General features: G+C 35.9%; 1 pseudogene; it reads right to left on the bottom strand.

Moving 5' to 3' along the window:
- Positions 1 to 7,750: 7,750 nt before the first annotated feature.
- LOC148566671 (uncharacterized) lies at positions 7,751 to 13,335 on the bottom strand (annotated as a pseudogene).
- Positions 13,336 to 27,850: the final 14,515 nt, after the last annotated feature.

The raw sequence follows: 27,850 nt of genomic DNA, 5'->3' as shown, positions 1-27,850 counted from the left end.
TTCGGGATGTTCATGCCGTTCGAAGAACGGGCGAAAAATGTTTTGAAATGAAGAAGTTATGTCCGTTGGAAGATTGCGGGTTTTATATGTGGATTCTGCAGCTTTTAACTTAGAAAAATTTTAATCAGAATACCCACCCACGCGTAGGCGTGCTTGACGCGTACGCGTCGTTTTTCAAAAAGGCACCATCCACGTGCGCGTCGATGTGATGCACCCAATGCCCAGCCATTCTTCCCGAGAGTTGTGCCAGTTTTGTGCGTGGGGCACAAATGTACCCACGCATACGCGTGGCTGACGCGTACGCATCATTTGGCTGTTTTTCAATCCACTCGTCCGCGTGTATGACGCATACGCGTCGATGAGCTTTGTGGCCATCCACGCGTGCCCGTGGAGTACGCGTACGTGTGGCCCTGTTTTCATCCCAAAGTTAATTTTTGAGTTTTAAAAGCCAAATTTCACACTTCTAAGCCTCTGATCTCACCACTTGTGTCTTAAATCATTATGGTATGCCTAGCAATGAGAAAAGGAGCTAGGGGATGTGGGACTTGCGAGTGAAGCAAGGGAAAAACGAATGATCAATGAGGATCAAAGATGACTATGTGAGATGCGAAGGATGGCGGTGGAAGTGCTTGTTATGCCATGGGCCGAAGGGCCGTAATTGTTAATGAATTGGCTAGTTATGGATTTAACCGTGAGGCGGATGGCTGGATTATTACCGTGTTACGGCGGAGCCATGATTATGGCTAAGTATAAATGCATATATGCTGTTGAATGAATTGTGAATGTGTGCACTTCCACTATCGGAGATAAGAGTTTCCCTGGGAGGAAGCAGTGGCTAGCCACCACGTGCTCCAGATTGAGACTCGAAGCTCTTTTAACCCTATGTCGTCAGGGTGGCTGGACACTGTGAAAGTCCCGGATGAGCTCACCCCCATAAATATTCACTAGTGAGGGTGATGGATATGGATCATGATTATGATCAAGTTTATATTGAGTATAACTCGAGTTGGGAAGACACGACAGAGGGACAGTCCAATGGTTAGCTACCAGGACTTGTCGGGTTTGCTCTATAACCGATAGATGATATCATCATCCATTAGGGACAGGCATTCATTATATGCATACTATGTGAATTGTTTGAGATTGCCTATTTGACTGCATATTACTTGCTATCTGTCTAAATGCCTTATCTGTTCCTACTTGCATATCTCTTGTCTGAAATAATTATGTTTGCCATATTATACTCCTATTGGTGGTTGGGAGGTCTGAAGGAATTGGAAAGGGAAGTATTAGTTAGACTGAAACATCTTTAGTCAGATGCCCTTTATGGTTTAGCTTGTTTATAAGCATTGATTTTATCTGGAGGAAGTTCTACGATTGCCTTTGGCTTTCCTCTATTATTACATGTTATATATGTAGGAACTGTTACCATGCTGAGAACCTCTAGTTCTCACCCATGCGGATTTTGTGGTTTTCAGATGCAGGACGCGAGGCTTCTCGTTGAGGCATGCTGGAGACTTCCGGATTAGCGAAGATCCTTTGTTCTTGGGGCTCTGTCTTAGTCTTATATGTTTTGCATAGATACTTTTATCTCCATTAAATAATACAAACTGTGATGACTCCTCTTATAGGAGATTTTGGAGAATAGGTTCTCAGTTTTTGTGTCCCTTTGGGTTTTCCTTATTTATTTACATGTATATATTGCTATGCTCGGGCCGGTTATCTTCACAACATGATTTTGAGACTTGATATTCCTATTTTTGACACTCTTTTGTATATATATAATCTCGCGTTGGTTTATCCTTGTCCGTTACGTTATCGATCGAAGTGTTGCGCTTTCGAGTTACGAATTTTGTTTTATCCCTTTTTCTACAAAGGCTCCTAGCTATAATCATTATTCACACTACTATATGTACTAAACTTTTATTTTAGAGGTCATAATACCTTGCTATCTCTGAATTATGACTTAAACATAAGACTCTATATGGTAGGGTGTTACAAACAAAACCCTAAATCTGCCCAGAATTGTAAAATTGAACTTAAACAGAACAAGAACAAAACCCAAATCTACCAAGAATTCTAAATCTGAAGTTCTGAACTCAAATCTGCCCTAAATTCTTTGCTGAATAAAAATTTAATTGAAAAAAACCAAAAATCCATGAACTCAAATCTGCCCAATTCATACAGTTTTGTCACCAAATAAACAAAATTAATTGAAAAACAAAAAGATTGAAGTACTCATCGCAGGAGACCATAGAAGGCCGGAGCCAGGCGACGACCAACGCTCCAGTGACAGTGACGACAACAAGCCGACGACCACGACGATGCCAAGCCGACGACCAGACGATGCCAAAGCTTCGGTGACGGTGACGGCGACGCTTCGATCTGTGAGAGCTGCCTCGACCCGTGATGCTGACGCTTCGACCCGCGACAATGACGCTCCGACATTTGTTGGAGGTAACTGTGTTTGTAGGAAGAAGGTTGCAGAGCAAATTAGGGTTGAGAGGTGACCAGGGCTCTTCGAAGAGGAAAGTGGGCTCAGCATTCAGCAACGTTATATATTTCAGCCTTTTTTACCTTTTTTTTCACCAGCACCAAAACGACGCAGTTTCGTGGCTTTGGGGGAAAATCGGTACTTGCTGAAACCCGATCGGTTCGGTCGGTTCATCGGTTAACCGCCGGTTCGACCAATTTTTTATCGATTTTTTGCAAGACGGTTTATAAGTGGATCGGATTGGCTAACTGACCGGTTTTCGATTAACCTAGTTAAATTGGCTGGTCCGATCCGATTTTTAGAACTTTGGAACTTAGTGAGTGGTAATGGGAATGTGAATGTGAGACCAATTGCTTGAAGTTTGCAGTGACTTAGTCTTTGCTGGTTAATAGTTTCCTTCAAGCTCCCCAGCTGCTTTCAAAGCTGGTAGGGGTAGAGGCGACAAGTTTGGAGTTTCGGAAGAGGTGAAAGGTGAGGGAGAAGTAGAGGTTGCAGTTGAAATCGGAGTCGAAGAGGTGGAGGGAGGAAGAAGGGTGGTGATGGCGGTGGTGATGATGATAATGGTAGCAGTGATGGTGGTAGTTGGGGAGGAGAGTGGTGGTAGAGTTTGGGATTGGAGGAGCTGAGAATATTGAGAGAGAGAGAGAGAGAGAGAGAGGGGGGGGAGAGACGATGGTGGTAGTGGTGGAGAGAAGGATAGTTTGGTAATTTTATTTAATATTTTAGGATTTAGATAATTTTGCTTGCAAAAGCCATTTTTATGGGTACAAATTGTAATTTTCGTCTTCTATGGATAGATATATCAGCGTTTTCAACTTTCATGTGTAGAAATAGTAGTTTACTCTATTAAAAAAAATAAAATAAAAGCTCAAAAGTCCAAAAATAAAACCAAAGCTCAAGTGTTCCAATAAAATGTCACAGTATTTCAATCACAGAATCAAAGCCAGAAGAGACACAAGATAGACATGGTCAAAATCAACAAAAGATAACCATTGCAGTTACATTAAAACAGGATCAGCATCCGCAGTCACCAAAATAGTCATATCATTGAAAATTAATGATTGAATAACTAAAAAAATTTAAAAGCTCACCTTAATTGCTCGCAGAGAAGAGGGAGATAGAGAATCGAGCCACAGCAGCGGCACAACGTAAGCACAGCAGAAGACGTGTGTGACACGAAGACGCAGAGGAAGACGTGTGTAGCGCGGTAACGCAGAGGAAGACGCAAGCGGCGCTGTGGTGGGGCCAGTGAGAGAGCAATCAAGCTGAGGCGAGGCGACGAGCAACGACAAGGAGCCAACGAGAGAGAGAGAGAGAGAGAGAGAGAGAGAGAGAGAGAGAGAGAGAGAGAGTGCGACTTTGTGGAGGCTGAGTGAGGATGTAAGATTGAGAAAGAGTAAGGTTCACTTCTAGGGTTAGGTTAAGGTTTTTTTTTTAAAACCACAAACAACATTGTTTTGTGGCAAGAGGAAAAAAATGATCAAACCCATCGGTTATTTAAAATTGTTGTTTCACTGATTTTGTTAAAACCTGCCGGTCCAAATTACTTCCCACTGATTAATTCCTTCCGAAGCTATTATTCACACTCCTCTAAATCAGTCTTTGAAATGTGTTATCCATCGTTATAGATAGATTGAATTTTTTTTCTAATATGAAGATAAAAAATTTGAGAGTCAAATTTTATGATAAAATTTTACAAATATGCAAATATGACCTTTAAATATGTAATTTTATAATAATAAAAAATTTATAAATACAAAATTGACCTGTAGATTTCTAATATTAATTAAAAAACAAAATAAATTATAAACACAAATCTGTTTCTCAAATTTTTGTATCCAAATTTAAGTTTCAAATTTGTTCTATTTGTCTTCCACAATTTTGTGATATACCCTTTATCTTTATGATACAATAAAACATACAGTCTTTCAATTTTAAAATAAAAAATACATTTTTTTGCTATGAAAAATAAATATATTCATTTATATCTGCTGTGCGTGAATGTTTATTTGCCGAATTGATTTAATTTTATCTTTAATATTTTATTTATTTTTATTTTGTATTGAATATTTTAAATATATTTTAATCATACATAGTATTTGCATTTATAACTTTCCTAAATTTATTTATCCTTTATTTGACCAATTGACTCTCAACCTCTATAAATATATAGCCATCAGTTTTTAAGAACAAAAAGTATTATTGAAAATGTCTACAAGAGTGAAATGTATCATGTTCTTATTCTTGTTGGTTGTGTTACGACCACTTTTCGTCAATAGCCAGTCAACGGTTTATGTTAAAAATGCTGTAGAGGGCAATTTGAAACTTACTATTCACTGCAAATCTAAGGATGAAGATCTTGGAGCAGTGACTCTCAACCCAAATCAATCCTATCGGTTTGTTGTCTTTCCTAAATTTTTCGGCGGGACATTATATTTTTGCACTTTTCGTTGGCCAGGTTCATGTCATTGGTTTGACATATATGTAGAAAGTAGAGATCTAAAAATTTGTTATGATGATCATCCAACTGCATGTAACTGGATTATAAAGAAGGCTGGACCATGCCAAAATTCACCTCTTTCGAATCAATGTTTCAAATGGAATCCAGACACGTGTGTTCCATGACAAAAAAAATGTTGATTTTAATGAAATAAAATAAATGAATTCTTGAATCACAAACAGTTTAAAAAAGTTTCTAATAATTTTATTTTATGTCTGTTTCTAATTGATCCTTGATAAAGAACGAAAGATTTATTTTATGTTTAATTGTTCTGTCGGTCTCTATAATTTTATAAAATTTACAATTAGATTCTTATATTTTTTTTTAATTGGATCCACCGAATATTTTTTCGCAAATTGAATATATAAATTAAACAATTAAGAATCTAATTAGATTGATTATATATTATTTGAAAAAATATTTAGCTAATTTTAATTTTTTGACGTAAAAATAATCTATTTACAAAATTAAAAGCATTATAGAGACTTAATTATTATATATATATAAATAAATCTCATTATAAATTAAGTAAATTATAAAGACTAATAAAATAATTAAATTTTTATTTTATATATTTAGGAATAAACTAATATTTCTGATCATAAAAAGTTTGAATAATACTAATTTTAATAAAATAGGATAGGATGTAGTTTAATTTGTCTCTAATTTTTTGAAAAAAAATTTAAAATTTTTTAATATTAAAATTATTTTGATTTTATTTCTATTATTTTTTATAAATTTTAATTTTATTCAAAATTTTAAAATTTTTATAGTCAATGTGTGGTTAATATATATTTTTTTATTTTATCCTATTTCGTCACTGCTCTCCCCTCTCTCTCCCAACGTCCCAAGCCTATTCTTATCGCAACTTATTAATATATATTTTCCTTTTAACCTCTAAGAGATCGTTATTAATATATACAAGTTGACCATAAAAAATTTAAAATTATAGGATAAAATTAAAATTTATCAAAAGATTAAGAACAAAATTAAAATAAATTCAACGTTAGAGATATTTTTAAAATTTTTAAAAAACATTAAGAACAAAATATACTTCACCCAATAAAATATAATTTAATTCGATACCTATAAAAAATTGATTAATTTAATAAAATAAAAAATTGAAATGACTTGAAATTTAAAAAATAAAAGAATAATTTATACTATCTTTATATATTATTACAAAAATGAAGAAGTTTGGAGTGAAAAACTGCTGAAGTGCGATACGAATATATGTTTTATTTTTTTATGGTTAAAGAAGCAAATATTCAAAATGAAAAGTATGAAGTACAACATAAATCTCTCTAAACCAAAAACTAGCCAAAGATTAAACAGATATAGAGATATTAAAAAAAACTAATTAAAACTAATCCACGAAAACAAGACCTACACAATAATGAAACTCAACCATCATGTAAAATACATACGCCTAGATGAAAGCTAAAAAGACAAAAATATAATATAATTGAAGAAAAATAATAAAATATAAAATCCTAAACTCAAATCTATTCAATACTTTTATATTTAGTTTTTTCCTGAATATTTATATTTGATTTTAATTTTATCTTTAATATTTATTTTATTTATTTTTCTTTTGTATCTAATATTTTAAATATGTTTTAGTTAAATCGTTACTGTATGTATAAAATAAAATTAAAGCATGGTGTTTGTATTTATAATTTTTTTTAAAATGACTGAGATAATGTTTAATTTGGTTCCTAAATTTATATAAGGACCTGAATTTAATTTTAAAATTTTAATTACCTCCTGTATTTAGTCCTTATATTATACAAATGTGACTTATATTAATTTCTAGAACAATTTTTGATGCACATACATACATTAACGAAATATTGATGTTCATAACTAGATGTCACGTTGTTAGATTAATACAATATCATTCGAGTATTAGTATTGGCACTCAAATAGTGGTGTTTATTGAATTTTTTTCTCTCAAAATAAGTGGTACGACTTCGTTTTATTTTATTTTTTTGATCACTAAATGACAACCAATTATTCGATTGTTTAATTAGAAAAACATAGAAACAACATAAATCCAAAAGTAGCACCCCATAATAACAAGAGCACAAGAACAAAAAAAAAAAACATAAGCATATGTATTTAAATACCAGAAGTATGGACAAATTTGAGGATAACAACATATACTTTCTAAACACGGTGTTAGTAAAAGCAGTAAAATATATAGAGTGTTAATGGATCGGATCCATCTATGGTGTTTATCTAAATTCGATCTAAAAATTGTGAATATAGATCTGCAAAGTTATATATCATTGGATCAGATCGGATCCGCACACTAATTGGATTGGATTGGATTGCGAATTTTGTGTAGCTATCCGTATATTCGCGTATCCGCAAAAATAAAAAAATAAATAAATAAATATTTTTTTATATTTTATTTCAACTAATAATTATCATATATGTTGTATTATTTTAATTTATTATTTAAAAAAATATGTTTAATATCATTTTAAGAGTAAACATGTTTAAAAGAATAAAACAATAAATTTTATTGTTATTTTTTTAATAAAAATAAAACTTTTAAAAATATGTTTGTGTTTTGTGGATATATCCGATCCGATCCGATCGGTTCCAAACTTAAAAACTGTGGATATGGGATCCGATCTGATCCGCGTTCACCCCTAAAAATACATAGAAAAAAAGTAACAGGATTTTTTTTTTTGGTGACTGAAATAAATTAAACAAAAAAAAACAAAAGAAACAAAACAAAGAACTGCTTAAATAGAGGGACAGTCCCGTTTAAGACTACTCTTAAACTCCTCCCAAGGTGAAAGAAGCTCCACATGCGAAAGTTGTAACTTCATCGCCATCTTTGCCATAGTATCTGCCACCGTGTTTGCATCTCTCATAATCAAACGAAAGTCAACACGCCAATTCCAATGCATGATATCTCTTATTTTAAGTACCAGTGGATCAATAAACCCAAAACCATCTTGAGTAACAAGATTAAATGCTTCCACACAATCCGTCTCACAAATAACATCTCGTTGACCCACATCCCAAGCTAAGAGATATCCTCTCCAAATAGCAAACAATTCTCCTTGAAGAATACTATTACTCTCAATCATTCCCAAACACCCCCTTTGCCAGCTCCCATTACAATCTCTAATAACACAAGCAAAACCAACACTATCACCCGAACCAAAATAACTAGCATCACAATTAATCTTAAAAGTACCAATGGATGGGGGATTCCAAAAACCATTTAGAGTAGAGGGAAGGGACATACGTTGTAATTCAAAAATATTTCTAAGCTCCTTTTCTGAAGTTAATGCCAGACAAATGACTTTTACCGGAGGCCAAGTTTCATGGGGATTAAAGATGTCGTTATTCCTTGCTCGTCATATCCACCAAAGTCCCGAAAAGAACTTGAACGGGTGCTCTCTGCTATGATACAAGAACCAGTTCTTCAAATCCAAAGGATGACAAGGAATATCCAACCTTTGCCAGACAAGCTGAGCTTTTGGACAATCCCGAATACAATGTATAACCGATTCCTGGCTAGAAAGACATCTTGGACACCTATCCGATGACGACATCCCTCTTCTAAAGCGAAAACTTGCAATAGGAAGAGCCTCCTTAAGACACAACCAAGCCAAAAACTTATGCTTTTCCGGAACAAGCTGACGCCAAAGCCAAAGCCAATTCTCCCTCTCCTCCCAACCAAACAGCTGCTTACACAACCACAAGTAACCATTGCGTGAGTCATAGACTTTGGCAATAGACCCACTCCAATACCAACCCACTTCCGGACCTGCTTGTTCATCTGGATTGTAAGAGAGAATATTATCTTTCAGATTTTGAGATAAAGGAGAATAAAGAGTATCCAAATGCCACCTACCAACCGACCAAATATCCTGTATCCGGAGATTTGAATCAGAAATGTGGACATAATCCATCTCATTAGATAACCGTCCTTCTCTCCTCCAGCTAGAAAACCAAAAATTCTGGTTCAAATCTCCAATACACCAAGCAAACCCATCCTTCAACACTTTCCAAGCCTTGCAAAGACACCTCCAAATGGGAGAGTCCTTGTTCTTAGGATAACTAAAACAGTCATATAGAGATGATCGGTATTTGGCATCCAATAATTGGACCCATAGCTTGTTTGGCTGCTGGAAAAAAGTCCAAACTAGCTTCCCAAGAAGAGCAATATTTACACAATAAGGATCTCTAATCCCCAAACCTCCATATTTTTTTGGAGTAACCAGTACCTTCCAACTAACAAGATTCAATCCTCTTCCATCAACTTGTCCTTTCCAAAGAAAATTTCTCATCATAGACTCCAATTTACTAATGATTCCTTTGGGAAAAATAGAGACCTGCATCTGGTACGTGGGAATAGCAGCGGCAACAGAATTAACCAAGCAGAGTCTACCAGCCCGATTGAGTAAACTCCCTTTCCAGCTTGCTAGCCTACTCCGAATCTTATCCAGGACACCATTGAAAGCTGAACGAGTCACTCTAGAATGGCTAAGGGTAACTCCAAGATACTTGCCCAAATCCTGGACAAATCTGATAGAGGATACCCCAGTGAAAACCTCTTTCCTTGTTGCAGAGACATTCTTGGAGCAAAGCGCTTTAGACTTCTCCACATTAATCTTCATCCCAGATGCTTTGCAAAAAGTCTCTAAAACCAACATCACATTTTGCACTTGTCTCTTTATAGCTTTACAGAATAGAAGCAAGTCATCCGCAAACATTAAATGGGATATTCTTGGTCCCCCTCTAGAAATAGCAACCGGCTCCCACAAGCCCAAATCAACCTGATGACTAATAAAGCATGCCAGTCGCTCCATACACAACACAAAAAGATAGGGTGACATAGGGTCTCCTTGTCTAAGACCTCGGCTAGGAGTAAAGCCATTCAGACGACTCCCATTCCAAAGAATAGATAAGGAAGAAGCAGTGACACAATTCATAATCAAATTAAGTGTAGGAATAGGAAAACCAAAGCTCTTAAGGGTATGAGCTAAAAACCTCCAGTCAACTCTGTCATAAGCTTTCTCCAGATCAATCTTAAAGGCCAGTGTGCCTTTCTTTGATTTAGTCTTCTTCATAAAGTGGAGGACTTCTTGAGCAATAATGATGTTGTCAGGAGTTCCTCGTCCCGGAATAAATCCTCCTTGAAGCGGGCCAACAATCTCCGCAAGATGAGGACGAAGCCTATTAACAAGGACCTTCGTGATGATCTTGTAAACTACATTGCAGAGACTAATCGGCCTGAAATCTTTCATAGATACCGGTGATTCAACCTTTGGAATGAGAACCAGTAAAGTCTCCAACATTCTCGGATCAAGAGTAACACCGGAGAATGCCTGCTTAACCATCTTCCAAACATCAAGACCAATGATCTCCCAATATTCTTTGAAGAAGAAAGCTTGAAACCCATCCGGACCTGGAGCTTTAAAAGAGTTCATGTGAAAAACAGCTGTTTTGACTTCCTCCATAGTAACTGGTGCCGTAAGATTATTGCAAGCTTCCTCATTCAGAGAAGGAAGAGGCACATCACCAAGGCAACCCAAATCAACATCATCCAAATGACAGAATAAGCTTTTATAGAAAGACTCTGCTTCTTGACTCAGAACCTCTGGATCAGTTTCCCACACTCCATCCTTGAGAAAAAGGCCATGAATCTTATTATGCTTCCTTCGCGCAAGAGTTTGAATATGAAAGAATCTTGTATTCCTATCCCCGAACCTTACCCACTGCTCTCTGGACTTTTGGAACCATAGGAGCTCTTCTTGCACTAGAGTATTATTATAATCATCAAGCAACTGTTGCTCTTTCTGACGCAAATAAATACTATCCACCACTTCCAAACGCTTTTGTAAATAATTAATCTGCTGCTCTAATTCACATTTCTTAACAAAAATGTTACCAAATACCTTCGAGTTAAACTCTAGTGAATTTTTCTGTACTTCTGAAAGCTTGCCATGAATTCCTCTATTACCAGACCACCATGACTGGTTCACAATATCTTTATACCCAGGATGAGTAGCCCAAGCAGCAACAAATCGGAAAGGTCGATTCCCTTTAGGCTGAGGACGACCTTTACAACGCACCAGAATAGGGCAATGATCAGACTGAAGCCTATTTAAAACTTCTGCATAAGCCTCTGGAAAGATAGATAACCAACTACTATTTATACAGACTCGATCAAGCTTTTTTGCCACGTCAACATAATTTTTCACCCTCCTGTACCAAGAAAACTGCCTCCCGATAGTCTTCAGATCAAACAAACCACTATCCCCTAATGAAGTAGCAAACATGTCTGCTCTTTGATGAGAAAATTGACAGCCCTTAGATTCATGAGAAAATTTGACTTCATTAAAATCACCAAGAACAATCCAAGGTCCTTGAAAAACCATGGATTGTGCAACAAGATAATCCCAAAGGAGAACCCTTTTATTAAATTGAGGACTGCCATAAATACCACTACACCTCCAAATTAAATTATCAAAGTGAACCTCAACAGTAACACCCTGATCAAAAGCATCAATGAACTTACAACAAACACCCTTCATAGAGGATAGAAACCAAATACCTCCCTTATGCCCCTGTGCCTCTACTATACCAACAGAGTGATACCCCAACCTTTCCCAAAATAATTTTAAATGCTGAAAAGGGGAGTGAGTTTCAACCACAATAAAGAAAACAGGTCTAAATTTCCTAACAAGTTCCTTACAATGCACCCGGGCTAACTTATTAGAAGCACCCCTAATATTCCAAACAATCATATTTAAACTATCCATAAATAATAGGGACAGAATAAATAAGAACATAAACTCTAAACAGAATCACCAACCTCAATAGGTGGTTTGTCCTGCGGTACTGGCACACTCTGATCCTCAATAATTGCCACCTTTGGACCCCCTGACACTGCACTTGCCATGCTTCCATCTACTAAGGTTTCCTCCGTTGTGCCACCATTTTTATCAACTGGCGAGTTCTGCAAGGAGGAAGGCCGAGGACGCTTCCGTAGAGAAATTCCACGACGTGCAGGAGTTCTGCGCAATGGAGATGGCGCAATTTCATGTTTTTCTTGCTTCCCCATCCTAATGCCAGTTGATTTGCCTCCATCACCATGCAAATTGGGCCTTGGAACCCTTCTCGAACCAAACTTGTGCTGCTTTCCATCTTGGTCCTTCAAACCTGATGACTGGCCCATTGTAAATTTTTTCTTACGCAGCACTTGTTGCCAGCCCTCTCCATCATCCATGCATGCCTCATTAACAAGACCATCAGGCACGTGAGGAGCCAATGATTCCGTAACCACATCCTTCCCTTTAACAACTCCTAATTTCTCACCCAAATCACGAGCTTCTGATTCAGCCTCTTTTTGAATCTCATGATTGTTGTGTGGCACTAGTGTTGGGGCTTCATTATTTTTTCCATCACCAAAGGAATTTATGTTTCCTTCCAAGGACTCCTTCTCCATGCACAACGATTTATCATGCCCATACCGTGCACAAGTAGCACAAATCAACTGTAAACTCTCGTACTCCACTTCATAAGTCACACCCTCCACTATAATATGTTTGATTACAGGCAACTCAAGATTAATTTGAACACAAGCTCGGGCATATTTTCCTCTTTCTGCGAGCTTAGTAGCCAAATCTACTTTCACCGGAATCCCAATTGCAGAAGCAATTCGCAGCATTGCTTGTTCCTGGTAGCACCAAATTGGAAGTCCCGAGACTCGAATCCATACCAGCGTTGATCCAAAGGATTTTTCGCATGGCCTAAAATCCACATCCCATGGCTTTACTGCAACATAGTGACCGTCTATCAACCACGGGCCACCAAGAATGACTTTCTCACGATCCCCAGCAATATCAAATTTAACAAAAAAATATCCAAATCCCACATCCAACAAATCAAACCCTCCTTTGATGCGCCATACTATCCGGAGCTTATGCATGAGAGCCGTGTAGCCATAATACTTATCCAACACCTTGATCACGATGGCTTCCTTATAAGGTTCAGCTAGACAGCTCTTTGCCTCCTTGGTAAAACTGACACTTGGTGGACGAGAATCACCCTGCTTACCTGTCACCGTCGCGATACCATCCCCAGATAAAGACCCTACTAATGCAAAGGCCTTAGACTTTTCTGCACCAATGACTTTATCTCTAAAAGAGACCTTGGATGGCTTTCCTAACCCCTCTCGAGAAGAACCCTCCTTAACACCGGATACACACCCACCCACGCTCTCCCCCTTATCTCTTCCGATGGCATGGCCATCTTCCTCACCGTGTTTCACCCTCAACCGCTCGCCCCCGCTTTCTCCTTCTCTCATTCTCTTTGAGTACGGAGTACGTACTCTTTCTCTGTTAGGTTTTTTTTTTAATACGTATTTATGCATGATGTACAAATAGATTTAATTTAAGGATTTTTAGAAAGAAAAAAAGAAGAAAAATATTAGTGTCTAAGCAAACTATAAACTTGAAAAGTTAATTGGAAAGTGAATATGTTGTCACTTTGTCAGCCTGCTCAAATGACTAATTACACTCTCTTTTAATTACTAATATTGTTAGTTTTTCTAAAATATCTTTGTATTTAATTTATTTGTTACTTGAAATAATACTTATTTATTCATATTTATTGTATATATAAATTCATTTGATTTCTCATTTTTATTTTACTTAAAAATAAGTTGCTTCATAAGATATATATGTATTAGGTAATTTTTTTAAAATTATTTTATTTATTCTAAATATTTTATAATAAAAATTTAAATATAATTAATTTTATATAAATTTAATAATTAAAAAATAATAAATAATTTATTAATTTTCACTAAATTATCTTCTAACTCTTCTTACCTTATTAACTTCCGCTGAAGTTGACTCAATTTTATTTTATTTTATTTTAATTTTCTTTTGTTAATTTGCAAAATATTGACGATAGCTGAGAAAGGAATAATATACCGACATTGGGGTTGAAGTGGGTGTGGGTGCAACCTCCTGGAATGTAGGGATTGCCAATGAATCCTTGTTCGCAGTGACATCTCCGAGCTGAGTTCTTGAAAGATGATGTAAGGGTGTGTGTGGTTCAAAGATTAAATTTTATTACTAGGAATGTTATTCTTAGGAATATAATACCTAGGAATAAGATTACTTGAAATAGAAGATATCTATGTTTGTTTATAAAATTTAATGTCTTGGAATGTTATGTAATAATTCTAGGAATGAATAAATTTTTGTTTGGTTGAGTTTAAATTTCTTGGTCATATTATGTAATATGTCAAAATTACCCTTACTCATTCAAATTAAATTATTAATGACTAAAAATTAAATATAAAGCTAATTAAATATTATTTTTTACATTGTTTTTTTTAATTTACAAAATATCTCTAATAATAAATTTACTAAAATACTCCTAATAATAAATATGTTTAGCTAAAATTATTATTGATTCTAATTTTTTTAGAATTTACTAAAATACCCCTAATATCAAATACATTTAGCTAAATTTTTTATTGATTCTAATTTTGTTAAATTTACTAAAATACCTTTAATATTAAATATGTTCAAATAAAATTATTATTGATTCTATTTTTTTAAATTTACTTAAATACCCCCAATATCAAATATGTTTAACTAAAATTATTATTGATTCTATTTTTTTTAAATTTATCAAAATACTCCCAATATCAAATATCTTTACTTAAATTATTATTGATTCTAAATTTCACTTAATAATATGTTTAATTAAAATTATTACTTTTTTTACATTTTGAATTTACAAAAATACTTCTAATAAAAAATTTACTAAAATACCCTTAATAAAAATATGTTTAATTAAAATTATTATCGATTCTAATCTTTTCAAATTTACTAAAATACCCCTAATAACAAATATATTTAATTAAAATTAACATTATCACAATTAAATTCACTAAAAAAACATTACTATTATCCAAATGAAAGTTACAAAGAAGTCTCAAAAGTAAAAAATTACTTGCACTAATAAGCATACATGCACAACTCTTATACAAGAACACAAACACATAAACAAAATAAAATCAATGTTACGACAGACAACCTCACACATAGAAAAATTATTACAATTATCGAGCGTGATATCTTCTCCTCCATTGGTTCCACATTTCTTGTGCAAGTTGATCTCTCCATCTACCCCAAGCATCACTCGTTTCAATATGGTGGATCGTCTCACCATCTACTCCAAGTATATTTTGATCTTCTATCTCATCAATAGGATCCACAACCATCACTCTTCTAATATGATTATGCAAAAGTCAACAAGCAGTTATAATTCTTCCTTGAGTCTTAATAGGATAAAATGATCTTCCCCTTAAAATTTCCCATCTTGCTTTCAATACTCCAAATACCCTTTCAATGACATTCCTAGCTTGTGAGTGTTTCATATTAAAAAACTCTTGAGCTGTACTGGGTTGATTATGTGGATTAAACTCACTCAAATGATATTTTTGTCCTCTATAAGGTGCCAAAAATCCTTCACAATTCATATATCCAGCATCACATAAGTAATAATGACCTAGTGTGACATACACAATTGAACAAAATTAATGAAAGATCAAATGGTTACTTTGATAACATATTAAAGTCTCAATAAAATACCTTGGGGAACACTAAACCCATTGCGAAATAGTGCATCTCGCAATACCTTAGAATCCGCAGCTGAACCCTCCCAACCCGCCAGTACGTAGATAAATTGCATATCGGGAGCAACCACTCCAAGCACATTGGTTGTTATGTCACCTTTTCTGTTTCGATATCTAGGCTTGTCAGCCTCAAGAACATTGACTTTGATATGAGTATCATCTAAGGCTCCTAGGCAATCCTAAAATTCAAAACAAAGATCAATTAACTCAATCCTAAAGAACACCAACCATATGAGATTTAATAACATTAGCAAAATAAATTACCTTAAACCATTTCCATCGTTCATCCATTCTATCTTGGCTAAATGGTTGAGGTTTCTTCAGTAAGAGATTATGACATCTCAAAATAGCAAGCAATACATCATTAAACCGCCTACTAATTGTTTCTTCAGATCTCACAAATTGTCTCTTTATTACTCTAATTTTGACGTCATGTGCTATAATATATAAAAACATGGCAACCATTTCTTCCACACCCATATTCCTACTTGGTTCTAACCTTCCAACCCTTTTTAAGCATGTTACACAATGCATGAAAAGCACATCTATCCATTCTTGTGTTTTCTATACATGCTAGATCACTAAAATAAATAATTCTATCAACACTAACATCTCTTATTACTTGCCTACTATAACTATCATTCCATTCTCTTTTTTTTTTTCAATTGCAATATAATCAAAATATAGCAAATCATCAACAACTTAACCATAAGGTCATTCATTAATTCGAAATGTAAAATCAAGCAGGCAATAACTTTCATCTTCTGTTTGGGATCCATTCTGCAAATAAAATAAAATAAAATAAAATAAAATATTTAGCTAGAAGACTTAACTATTTATTTATTCTATGTAAACACTATGAACCTGCGGAAAGAGGGAGGAGAGGAAGTCTATGAAAACACTTGATTTATAGACTAGCCTTACCAATGTAAACAATATAATACATGAGCATTGATCGGCAAAACTCACTCAAAAATCTCATGTCATTCTAACATAAATTGGTGCTGATAACAAAATGAATAACCTGGGAAATACTGTCAATTTATTTAATTCTTACCCCCAAAGATAAGAACATATGAAAAAGACATTTCCGTGTTGCTCCAAATATAAGTAAAGTCCCAACAATAGACAAGTTACAACTTGACAAAACAGAATCATAAAACATGGAATGTATGAAAAAGAAGTTTTTATGTTGCTGCAAATGTAAGCTTCAACATAAAACAAATCACATTTTGACAAATCAAATCATGAAATATGGAACATGGACAGAACATCATGTACATGAACAGAGAACATCCGTTCAAGTAGAAAAATGGAAAAAAAATATGATTTGTTGGAATAATGAACAGAAGAAAAACAAAATTGGTGATCGAGCATTAAATTGTCCCAGCACCTACATTTGTGATGTTTTATATACATTTTTGAATAAAGGTCTGTCTGTAGTATCATAAAAAATTAAGGTATTTATATGAATAAGGAGCCTGATATTCCCTTAATTAGAATCATGAATACATGTAAGAATGTGGCCATCACATTGGTAAAATATTTAAACTCCACAAAGTACAACCTCAGAAATATTTCGCATGTTAAATAATCCAAATCTTAAAATATTAAAATATTTAGTTAGAAGACTTTACTATTTATTTATTCTATATAATGATTACTATAGCAGGCTAAAATGTGGAAAGAATAAAAATAAGAATTACCACTTTATATTTTCCAAAATCCAAATACAATGGAATTAAAAAAATATATATTAAGCTAACAAAATGAAATAAGAACATCTTCACACAACTCATGAACTGCATTCTTGTGATACCTACTAAACCCAATGCTATGAGTAGATCATATGTAATTCAGATTCCACCATTCTAGCATGTGTAAGAAGATTAACCTGATCAAAATCTTGAAGCTGTTTTACAGCTACTCAAAATACTCATTTCACCAAACTAAATAACACAGGACCAAAATAAGTAGTACTTCCCAATTCACACATAGGGATAAGATGAACATGCAGAGAATAAAAGTTGGCAAGTTCAAGAACTCGTCTTATTGTCAAAATTGGACCACCAAATTTTTCCATTCTCAGAACTTAAATCCAAAAGCACTGTTAAGTCACTAAAGTATTCAGCAGTTTGACGAATCTGAGATGTGATGACTGATAAGCATGCAATGAAGAAGAACAAATAATAATAATAATAATAATAATAATAATAATAATAATAATAATAATAATAATAATAATAATAATAATAATAATAATAATAATAAATAGTAAAAAGAAGTTAGCAACCTACCTTGAAGATTAGAGAGGTTGGCAATCTGACGAGGGATATCACCAGAGAGAGAATTGACATTGAGACACAAGTCAGTGAGGTGAGTCAAGGAGGAAATCTCCTTGGGTAAAATTCCACTGAGAGAGTTGAAGTGAAGATAGAGACCAGTCAAGCTCTTAAGACTAGAAATGGCAGTAGGTATGCTTCCAGAGAGACCCTTTCCTTGCAGTGAGATATTCACTACAAGACCTTCTTGGTTGCAAGCCACGCCCTCAAAATGGGAGAAATATCTAAACCTCAAAAATGATTATCTCAGCGTATGCAGGACAAAGTTAACTTGGCTATAGAAATGCATTTGAGAAATTTTACAAAGTGCAGCATACATGAATCATCTTCAGAATACGTCCTCTCAGTTGAATCATATTCTACAATTGGAAGCTGAAAAGGAAGTAGAACATATCAAAATAAAGTGTGTACTTACTACAATATACAAACTGGTTCAGATCAAGAGTAATTCTTCCTTGTTTTGTAGTATCAAATGACAATCTTGCATTAGATGAGAGGCCTACTATGCAGTTGAAAGCAATCAAACAAGGACTAAATAAATTTCTTTCTCCATTGCATTATTTCTTTCTCCATCTGACTAATAAAGCATTTTCAACTTATTATCCCAAGAAAGGAGCATACAGAAATTAAGGCATGGATAATAGTAGTGTAAACAAACATTGAGAATTGAGATAGTTTTGGCTTAACCACTAGTAGTCAATGTGATGTGCAACTTCTCCAGGATGATTTACTAAAAATTAAACTATGAAGATGTCTTACCGCACAGGCAGAGTAAAATGCAGGAAAATCCAGCGTGAAGCCAATCTTTACCAATGCCTGGAAACAGATTCAGCAAAGTTATTTAGAGTTGCATCCACAATCATATATAAGGTTGAAAAAACCTAGAACAAACTTAGAACAATTGTTTAGACGAATTGAAATAGATGTAGAAAATTGTTTCAATTCCAATTTCATTGAAACAATAAAACACATTCCAATTCCAATTCCAATATTTCAAACCTAGAACAAACCTGTGCTTGAAAAAGATCAACAGGAACAGGAAGATGTGAGGAGGGAGAGGGGCGAGAGATACGACACGAATAGGAAGCACAACTCGAGCAGAGACGGAGGCGAGAGATGCGCGAGCAACCGAGCTCAGAGGAAGGAGAGAGGCCAGACGCAAGCGCGAGCACGAACACGAACGCGAACACGAACAGAGGTGAGATGTGATGATGAACACGAACGCGAACGGTTGATAGTGAATCTTCCTTCTAGAATAAGGAGCTCGGTGGTCGTGCGAATCCAGATCAGCGGCGAGGCGGCGCCGACGTCGGTGGAGCCTCCATGAATTTGGGGGAAAATTTGGCTAGGGTTTCGTTTTCATGGAGGAGTTGCTCTGCTAGGGTTTAGTTTTTTGTGAAATGAGTGAAAAATCTGAAGAAAGAGGGTTAGAGTTGAAGGGCATTTTAGTCTTTTTGCATTGTGATATACATTCCATTCCCATTGGAATTAAAGATAACCATGGAGAAGATGGGAATGAAATGGGTGGGATTTTGATTCCAGGGAATAAAATATACCCAGGAATAAATTTTTAACTCTTGAATCAAACATGGGAATAAGATATTCCCATCTCAACATTCCTGGGAATACACTTGTATTACCTTGTCATTGGAAGCTACAAAAAAAAGTGTTCCACCAAAGAAATTAAGTCTAAATCCAAACTCAAGTGTATCCATGTTGAGTTTGGAAAATTTGAATTATGATGATGATCAAATATTGTTAAAAATATTAATTACAAAATTATTAAGTTAATTTTTAATTTCAATTAGTTGATTAATAATTTTATTAATGTACAGGTTTTATTATTGGGCCAAAATTCATATGAGTCCCATATGGTGAGAAAGTATTCAACCTTGGTACAAAAATAATTCCAAACAAAGTGGCTGAATTATTTTTGATGCATAAGCAAATGCTTATTGGACCAGGAAACTAATGTGAAGCCCAAAACAAATTCTTTTTGATCCAACAAAGTGTTGGTCCGAAATTGAAGAAGAAAGAAAGGAATTGGAGCATGCTTTTCCACGGTTACCTTTCTCCATGGGTTATGGAATTCAAAGTTTAATTAAATTGAATGCATGCATTGGTAACAAGAAAGAGAAAATTCAAATTGATTTGATTGCTTTAAATGTTCCACACGTTACTATGCATAGGGAAATGGTGGTGGGATTTAATTAGTTTTAATTTCATTCATTGCTTCCAAAGCTTTTTCTCTCTTCTCTCTCCTTTCTCTTTGCATTCAGTCATGTCATACAGGAAGGAAGAAAGAAGAAGTTATCAGAGAAAGAGTGAAGCTATGAAGAAGGAAAAAGGCTAGGTTGTTGATGGCCTTTAGAAAAAAAAGATCTAAGACATGGCGTGGTTGAGATCTTTGCCACTAAAGACAAGATGTGAAGAAGAAACTTCAAGATCTTCAGGCCAAAAATATAGAAGATCGGTTTCGGTTAGAGAGGAAGATCTCTGTGGTAAGAGCTCGTTTCCACTTTTATTCATCCATCACAGGAGGTAGCTTATGTAGCTACATGGAGGAAGAAGCAAATGTGGAAAAGAAGGAGCTGTCAACGATCAGAGATCCATCAAGGGTTGGAAGTCTTTCTTGGAGTCAAAGTCAAGATGGAGGGCTCAGATTGATGAAGCTTGATGAGAAGGAATGAGAGAGAGGTACATGCATGTTGATTTGCTTTCGATTTTTCCTCTCTCTTATCTCTGTTCGAACCAGCTGTTTGTTGGAGAAGATGTTGGTGGCTTGGTTGAACTGGTTTCAACCTTGGAAGCTTCCCCTTCTATAATAAGGGTGAACGGCCAAGGGTTGAGACAAGGAGAGTAAGCACAGAGTTCTCATAGCTATCCTAAGCTAACAGAAGTTCTTCTCCTTCAATGTGTTTCATTTTATTTTCTTTTCTTTAGTTTTGTCTGTCTGAGTCTCATGGTGAAAAAGACAAATAGAGTGAGGTTTGTAAGAAAAAGCCAATGAGAGGAAAAAGGCAGAGAGTGAAAAAATTAAAGAAAAAGCCATAGATATCTAAGAGTTTCTTTGTACATCTGTGTTGTGTTTCATGATCCTGGGATTCCCTTGCAAGTTCGGTTAGCACTTTGCGGTTGAAAGCTTGGTAGGTGACCAAGTCAAGTTCAGTTTTGGAGATAGATTCTGGACTTGTCTCGGATAGGAATGGGCAGTTCCTAGGGAAGAGATGGTGTATGTAATCTGTTTGATTATAGTAAAATTCTGTCACTGTTGTGATGGAGACTGGATGTAGGCTGCATTGCACTTAGCAGCTGAATCAGAATACTTCTGGGTATGATTCTCTCTTTCTCTTCTACTCCATTTCTGTTTCTGTTGCGCAAGAGACAAAATTGAGAAATATCTCCTAATCGGTTACGAGACAAAAAGAAAATATCTCTCGACTGGTTGTGAGACAAAAAGCAGAAATATCTCCTAAAGTTATTCTAAAAGGCAGAAAGTAATTTTTAGGGAAAGGGAGCTAAGATTCAACCCGCCTTCTTTTAGCCACTGATTACCATCAATCCATATACTTCACCAGCCTCGCTCCAAGATCATCTTCTTTGGATTTACAATGAACTATTAAGTCTTCATGCTTTTCCATGTAATTTTGGATGGTCACTTGTATTTTTGGTGAAAATTCGCCGCTGCTTAATAATAATAATTGAACCATAAGAAGAAGGACAAGTCATACCATGAAAATGCTTCTAGCACAAAGACCAATTGATATATATATATATATATATATATATATATATATATATATATATATATATATGTCTGAAATTATTGTTGTGTGTATATATTAAGGTTATGAGAATCAAACCGGTCATCGAATCAGTTAAGTGACTGGTTCGATGGTTCAATGGTTCAATCGGAGTCAAACTGTTTTAATTCAATATACAATAAAATTGTTAAAATTTAATATGCATATAGATATTATAAAAACTAAAGCAGTAACTTGGTATAAATATTTGTACATTTCAGTATAAAAGAGACAAGCAAATCATAATTAAATCAATTTTCTTTTTTATTCTCAAATTCTCTTTCACTCTATGACTTCTTGGCTCTTGCACAACAATAAAGTGGTGCTGGTGCTGCATAATTCTCCTTTCCAAATTCATCATCTCAGAGCAATTCTTTTATCCCTAATGACATTCTTGGCAACAACATACACTTCTTACTTTTTGAGGCTAGAACCAAGAAAATCAAATTCAATAATCATAAAAAAGAATTCAGAATAACATACTTACATAAAAATTCAAATCACTATCAAGTAGCAACACATAATTCAGAATCACAAAAAATTTTAACAAAGACTTCTAATCAAGTATTCAACAATAATTAAATTCAACATATCATCCAGTTAATTCACCAAAACTTAATATAGCCGAATTCAACAGACCAGAATTGAATTTATATAGAAAAATTCAAAATACCAAAATTTCAAATTCAGAATTCTAAAATTGAACTTAAACAGAACAAGAACCCAAATCTGCCCAGAATTCTAAAATTGAACTTAAACAGAACAATGTAAAACTAGGTTAATTAATGGCTAATTAATCCACAAATGAGGATTTATTCTAGAAAGAAAAAAATGTAATTTTTATGACTTAATATGATAGAGGAGATTGAGACGAGAATTTCGGTACCAATTTTGTAGAAATCAGACTAAGATTGAACCGAATGGGCCAAACCGGGCCAACCGGACCCAAAGTAGGCCCTTGGCCCAACTAAACTAAACCTAATACACTCATTTCAGCACTCTCTCTCCTCACTTATCACTCAAACACGCTGAAATGGGGGCAAGAATGGGGGAAGAACACTCTCTCCAAGTTCTAACCCTTGTTTGAACTTCAAACCACCATAACTTTTGATCTAGAGCTTCGATTGCCGCACCGTTTGTGGCCACGCGTTCACTGCAGAGAGCTCTACAAAACTCATACAATCAATCTTGAGGTAAGCCACAGTTTGCTCTTCGAATTTCCAGCCTTAGTTTCGAGTTTCATGAGCAAAAATGTTGAGATTTTGGACTCTTTGATGTTATAGGACCCAACTCTCTTGAAGGAGAAGATTAATCTTGTTTCCTTGGATCTTGGGTGTGGTAAGATTCTCAACCCTAGTGTAATTGGTTGTTCTATGATGTTTGGGTATTGAGATGTTGTGTATGGGTATGATGATTATGGCTTAGGTTGTGTATATGTGAATATTTGAGACTTTGAAAAGCTTGAAGAGGGTTTTGTATGCAAAAATCTGTTCTTGGAGGTGTTGAGACCTTGAGAGCTTGAGAAAAAGTGGTTTGGAAGTGCTCCGGTTGAGCTTGGAAAATTGGCTAAGGTATGGTCTCGGTTTCTCGTATCTAATATGTAATGTGGTAGGAAATACTTAGGTTAGAGGCCCTAAGATAGGTATTGAATTGTTGATGTTATTGAATGGTTGAGATATATGATGTGGTCATATATGTGATGATGATTATTGATGCCTTGTTGGTATGATGTATGAGAAATATGCATGTTGTGATATATGCTTGATGATTGATTAAGGTTGAATTATGGGTGAAACCATGTTGATGGTGAGTATGATATTGATTATGTACAATGAAGGTTGATTGGAAATGGTATTATTGGAAATTGGGATGAGAAAGTATGTATGACATGTCTATGTGTTTGTCTCTTAGCCATTTGATTGAGAAGTGTTAAAATGGTGGGATGATGTTTTGTGAATTGTGGTAAAGTGTTAATGTGTGAGTTGAGGAGGCTTGACGTTGTTTTTGGTACATGTTGATTGATTTCAAAAAGGGATGAAATTGGCATGTTTTGGTTGATTTTGAAAAGAGTTGAAAATGGCTTGTTTTGAAAATGGCACTTTGTGGTTTTGTATGAAAACACGGTTTTTGGGCATATTTTGATGGGACATAACTTGGACTATGGATCCTCGTTTTGTACCAAACTTGTTTAGAAATGAAATTGGATTCGGGATGTTCATGCCGTTCGAAGAACGGGCGAAAAATGTTTTGAAATGAAGAAGTTATGTCCGTTGGAAGATTGAGGGTTTTATATGTGGATTCTGCAGCTTTTAACTTAGAAAAATTTTAATCATAATACCCACCCACGCGTAGGCGTGCTTGACGCGTACGCGTCGTTTTTCAAAAAGGCACCATCCACGTGCGCGTCGATGTGATGCACCCAATGCCCAGCCATTCTTCCCGAGAGTTGTGCCAGTTGCGTGGGGCACAAATGTACCCACGCATACGCGTCATTTGGCTATTTTTCAATCCACTCGTCCGCGTGTATGACGCATACGCGTCGATGAGCTTTGTGGCCATCCACGCGTGCGCGTGGAGTACGCGTACGTGTGGCCCTGTTTTCATCTCAAAGTTAATTTTTGAGTTTTAAAAGCCAAATTTCACACTTCTAAGCCTCTTATCTCACCACTTGTGTCTTAAATCATTATGGTATGCCTAGCAATGAGAAAAGGAGCTAGGGGGTGTGGGACTTGCGAGTGAAGCAAGGAAAAAACGAATGATCAATGAGGATCAAAGATGATTATGTGAGATGCGAAGGATGGCGGTGGAAGTGCTTGTTATGCCATGAGCCGAAGGGCCGTAATTGTTAATGAATTGGCTAGTTATGGATTTAACCGTGAGGCGGATGGCTGGATTATTGCCGTGTTACGGCGGAGCCATGATTATGGCTAAGTATAAATGCATATATGCTATTGAATGAATTGTGAATGTGTGCACTTCCACTATCGGAGATAAGAGTTTCCTTGGGAGGAAGCAGTGGCTAGCCACCACGTGCTCCAGATTGAGACTCGAAGCTCTTTTAACCCTATGTCGTCAGGGTGGCTGGGCACTGTGAAAGCCCCGGATGAGCTCACCCCCATAAATATTCACCAGTGAGGATGATGGATATGGATCATGATTATGATCAAGTTTATATTGAGTATAACTCGAGTTGGGAAGACACGACAGAGGGACAGTCCAATGGTTAGCTACCAGGACTTGTCGGGTTTGCTCTATAACCGACAGATGATATCATCATCCATTAGGGACAGGCATTCATTATATGCATACTATGTGAATTGTTTGAGATTGCCTATTTGACTGCATATTACTTGCTATCTGTCTAAATGCCTTATCTGTTCCTACTTGCATATCTCTTGTCTGACATAATTATGTTTGCCATATTATACTCCTACTGGTGGTTGGGAGGTCTGAAGGAATTGAAAAGGGAATTATTAGTTAGACTGAAAGATCTTTAGTCAGATGCCCTTTATGGTTTAGCTTGTTTATAAGCTTTGATTTTATCTGGAGGAAGTTCTAGGATTGCCTTTGGCTTTCCTCTATTATTACATGTTATATATGTGGGAACTGTTACCATGCTGAGAACCTCTAGTTCTCACCCATGCGGATTTTGTGGTTTTCAGATGCAGGACGCGAGGCTTCTCGTTGAGGCATGCTGGAGACTTCCGGATTAGCGAAGATCCTTTGTTCTTGGGGCTCTGTCTTAGTCTTATATGTTTTGCATAGATACTTTTATCTCCATTAAATAATACAAACTGTGATGACTCCTCTTATAGGAGATTTTGGAGAATAGGTTCTCAGTTTTTGTGTCCCTTTGGGTTTTTCTTATTTATTTACATGTATATATTGCTATGCTCGGGCCGGTTATCTTCACAACATGATTTTGAGACTTGATATTCCTGTTTTTGACACTCTTTTGTATATATATAATCTCGCGTTGGTTTATCCTTGTCCGTTACGTTATCGATCGAAGTGTTGCGCTTTCGAGTTACGAATTTTGTTTTACCCCTTTTTCTACAAAGGCTCCTAGCTATAATCATTATTCACACTACTATATGTACTAAACTTTTATTTTAGAGGTCATAATACCTTGCTATCTCTGAATTATGACTTAAGCATAAGACTCTATATGGTAGGGTGTTACAAACAAAACCCTAAATCTGCCCAGAATTGTAAAATTGAACTTAAACAGAACAAGAACAAAACCCAAATCTACCAAGAATTCTAAATCTGAAGTTTTGAACTCAAATCTGCCCTAAATTCTTTGTTGAATAAAAATTTAATTGAAAAAAACCAAAAATCCATGAACTCAAATCTGCCCAATTCATACAGTTTTGTCACCAAATAAACAAAATTAATTGAAAACAAAAAGATTGAAGCACTCATCGTAGGAGACCATAGAAGGCCAGAGCCAGGCGACGACCAACGCTCCAGTGACAGTGACGACAACAAGCTGACGACCACGACGATGCCAAGCCGACGACCAGACGATGCCAAAGCTTCGGTGACGGTGACGGCGACACTTTGATCTGCGAGAGCTGCCTCGACCCGTGATGCTGACGCTTCGACCCGCGACAATGACGCTCCGACATTTGTTGGAGGTAACTGTGTTTGTAGGAAGAAGGTTGCAGAGCAAATTAGGGTTGAGAGGTGACCAGGGCTCTTTGAAGAGGAAACTGGGCTCAGCATTCAGCAACGTTATATATTTCAGCATTTTTTACCTTTTTTTTCACCAGCACCAAAACGACGCAGTTTCGTGGCTTTGGGGGAAAATCGGTACTTGCTGAAACCCGATCGATTCGGTCGGTTCATCGGTTAACCGCCGGTTCGACCAATTTTTTATCGATTTTTTGCAAGACGGTTATAAGTGGACCGGATTGGCTAACTGACCGGTTTTCGATTAACCTAGTTAAATTGGCTGGTTCGATCCGGTTTTTAGAACTTTGGAACTTAGTGAGTGGTAATGGGAATGTGAATGTGAGACCAATTGCTTGAAGTTTGCAGTGACTTAGTCTTTGCTGGTTAATAGTTTCCTTCAAGCTCCCCAGCTCCTTTCAAAGCTGGTAGGGGTAGAGGCGACAAATTTGGAGTTTCGGAAGAGGTGAAAGGTGAGGGAGAAGTAGAGGTTGCAGTTGAAATCGGAGTCGAAGAGGTGGAGGGAGGAAGAAGGGTGGTGATGGCGGTGGTGATGATGATAATGGTAGCAGTGATGGTGGTAGTTGGGGAGGAGAGTGATGGTAGAGTTTGGGATTGGAGGAGCTGAGAATATTGAGAGAGAGAGAGAGAGAGAGAGAGGGGGGGGAGAGACGATGGTGGTAGTGGTGGAGAGAAGGATAGTTTGGTAATTTTATTTAATATTTTAGGATTTAGATAATTTTGCTTGCAAAAGCCATTTTTATGGGTACAAATGGTAATTTTCGTCTTCTATGGGTAGATATATCAGCGTTTTCAACTTTCATGTGTAGAAATAGTAGTTTACTCTATTAAAAAAATAAAATAAAAGCTCAAAAGTCCAAAAATAAAACCAAAGCTCAAGTGTTCCAATAAAATGTCACAGTATTTCAATCACAGAATCAAAGCCAGAAGAGACACAAGATAGACATGGTCAAAATCAACAAAAGATAACCATTGCAGTTACATTAAAACAGGATCAGCATCCGCAGTCACCAAAATAGTCATATCATTGAAAATTAATGATTGAATAACTAAAAAAATTTAAAAGCTCACCTTAATTGCTCGCAGAGAAGAGGGAGATAGAGAATCGAGCCACAGCGGCGGCACAACGTAAGCACAGCAGAAGACGTGTGTGACACGAAGACGCAGAGGAAGACGTGTGTAGCGCGGTAATGCAGAGGAAGACGCGAGCGGCGCTGTGGTGGGACCAGTGAGAGAGCAATCAAGCTGAGGCGAGGCGACGAGCAACGACAAGGAGCCAACGAGAGAGAGAGAGAGAGAGAGAGAGAGAGAGAGAGAGAGAGAGAG

Source organism: Arachis ipaensis, chromosome B4 (genome assembly GCF_059453495.1).
Source record: "Arachis ipaensis isolate K30076 ecotype BB chromosome B4, ASM5945349v1, whole genome shotgun sequence".
In the NCBI taxonomy this organism is placed as follows: Eukaryota; Viridiplantae; Streptophyta; class Magnoliopsida; order Fabales; family Fabaceae; genus Arachis; species Arachis ipaensis.
Note: the sequence above shows the minus strand (reverse complement) of the source record. Positions and strands in the feature narration are given on the sequence as shown.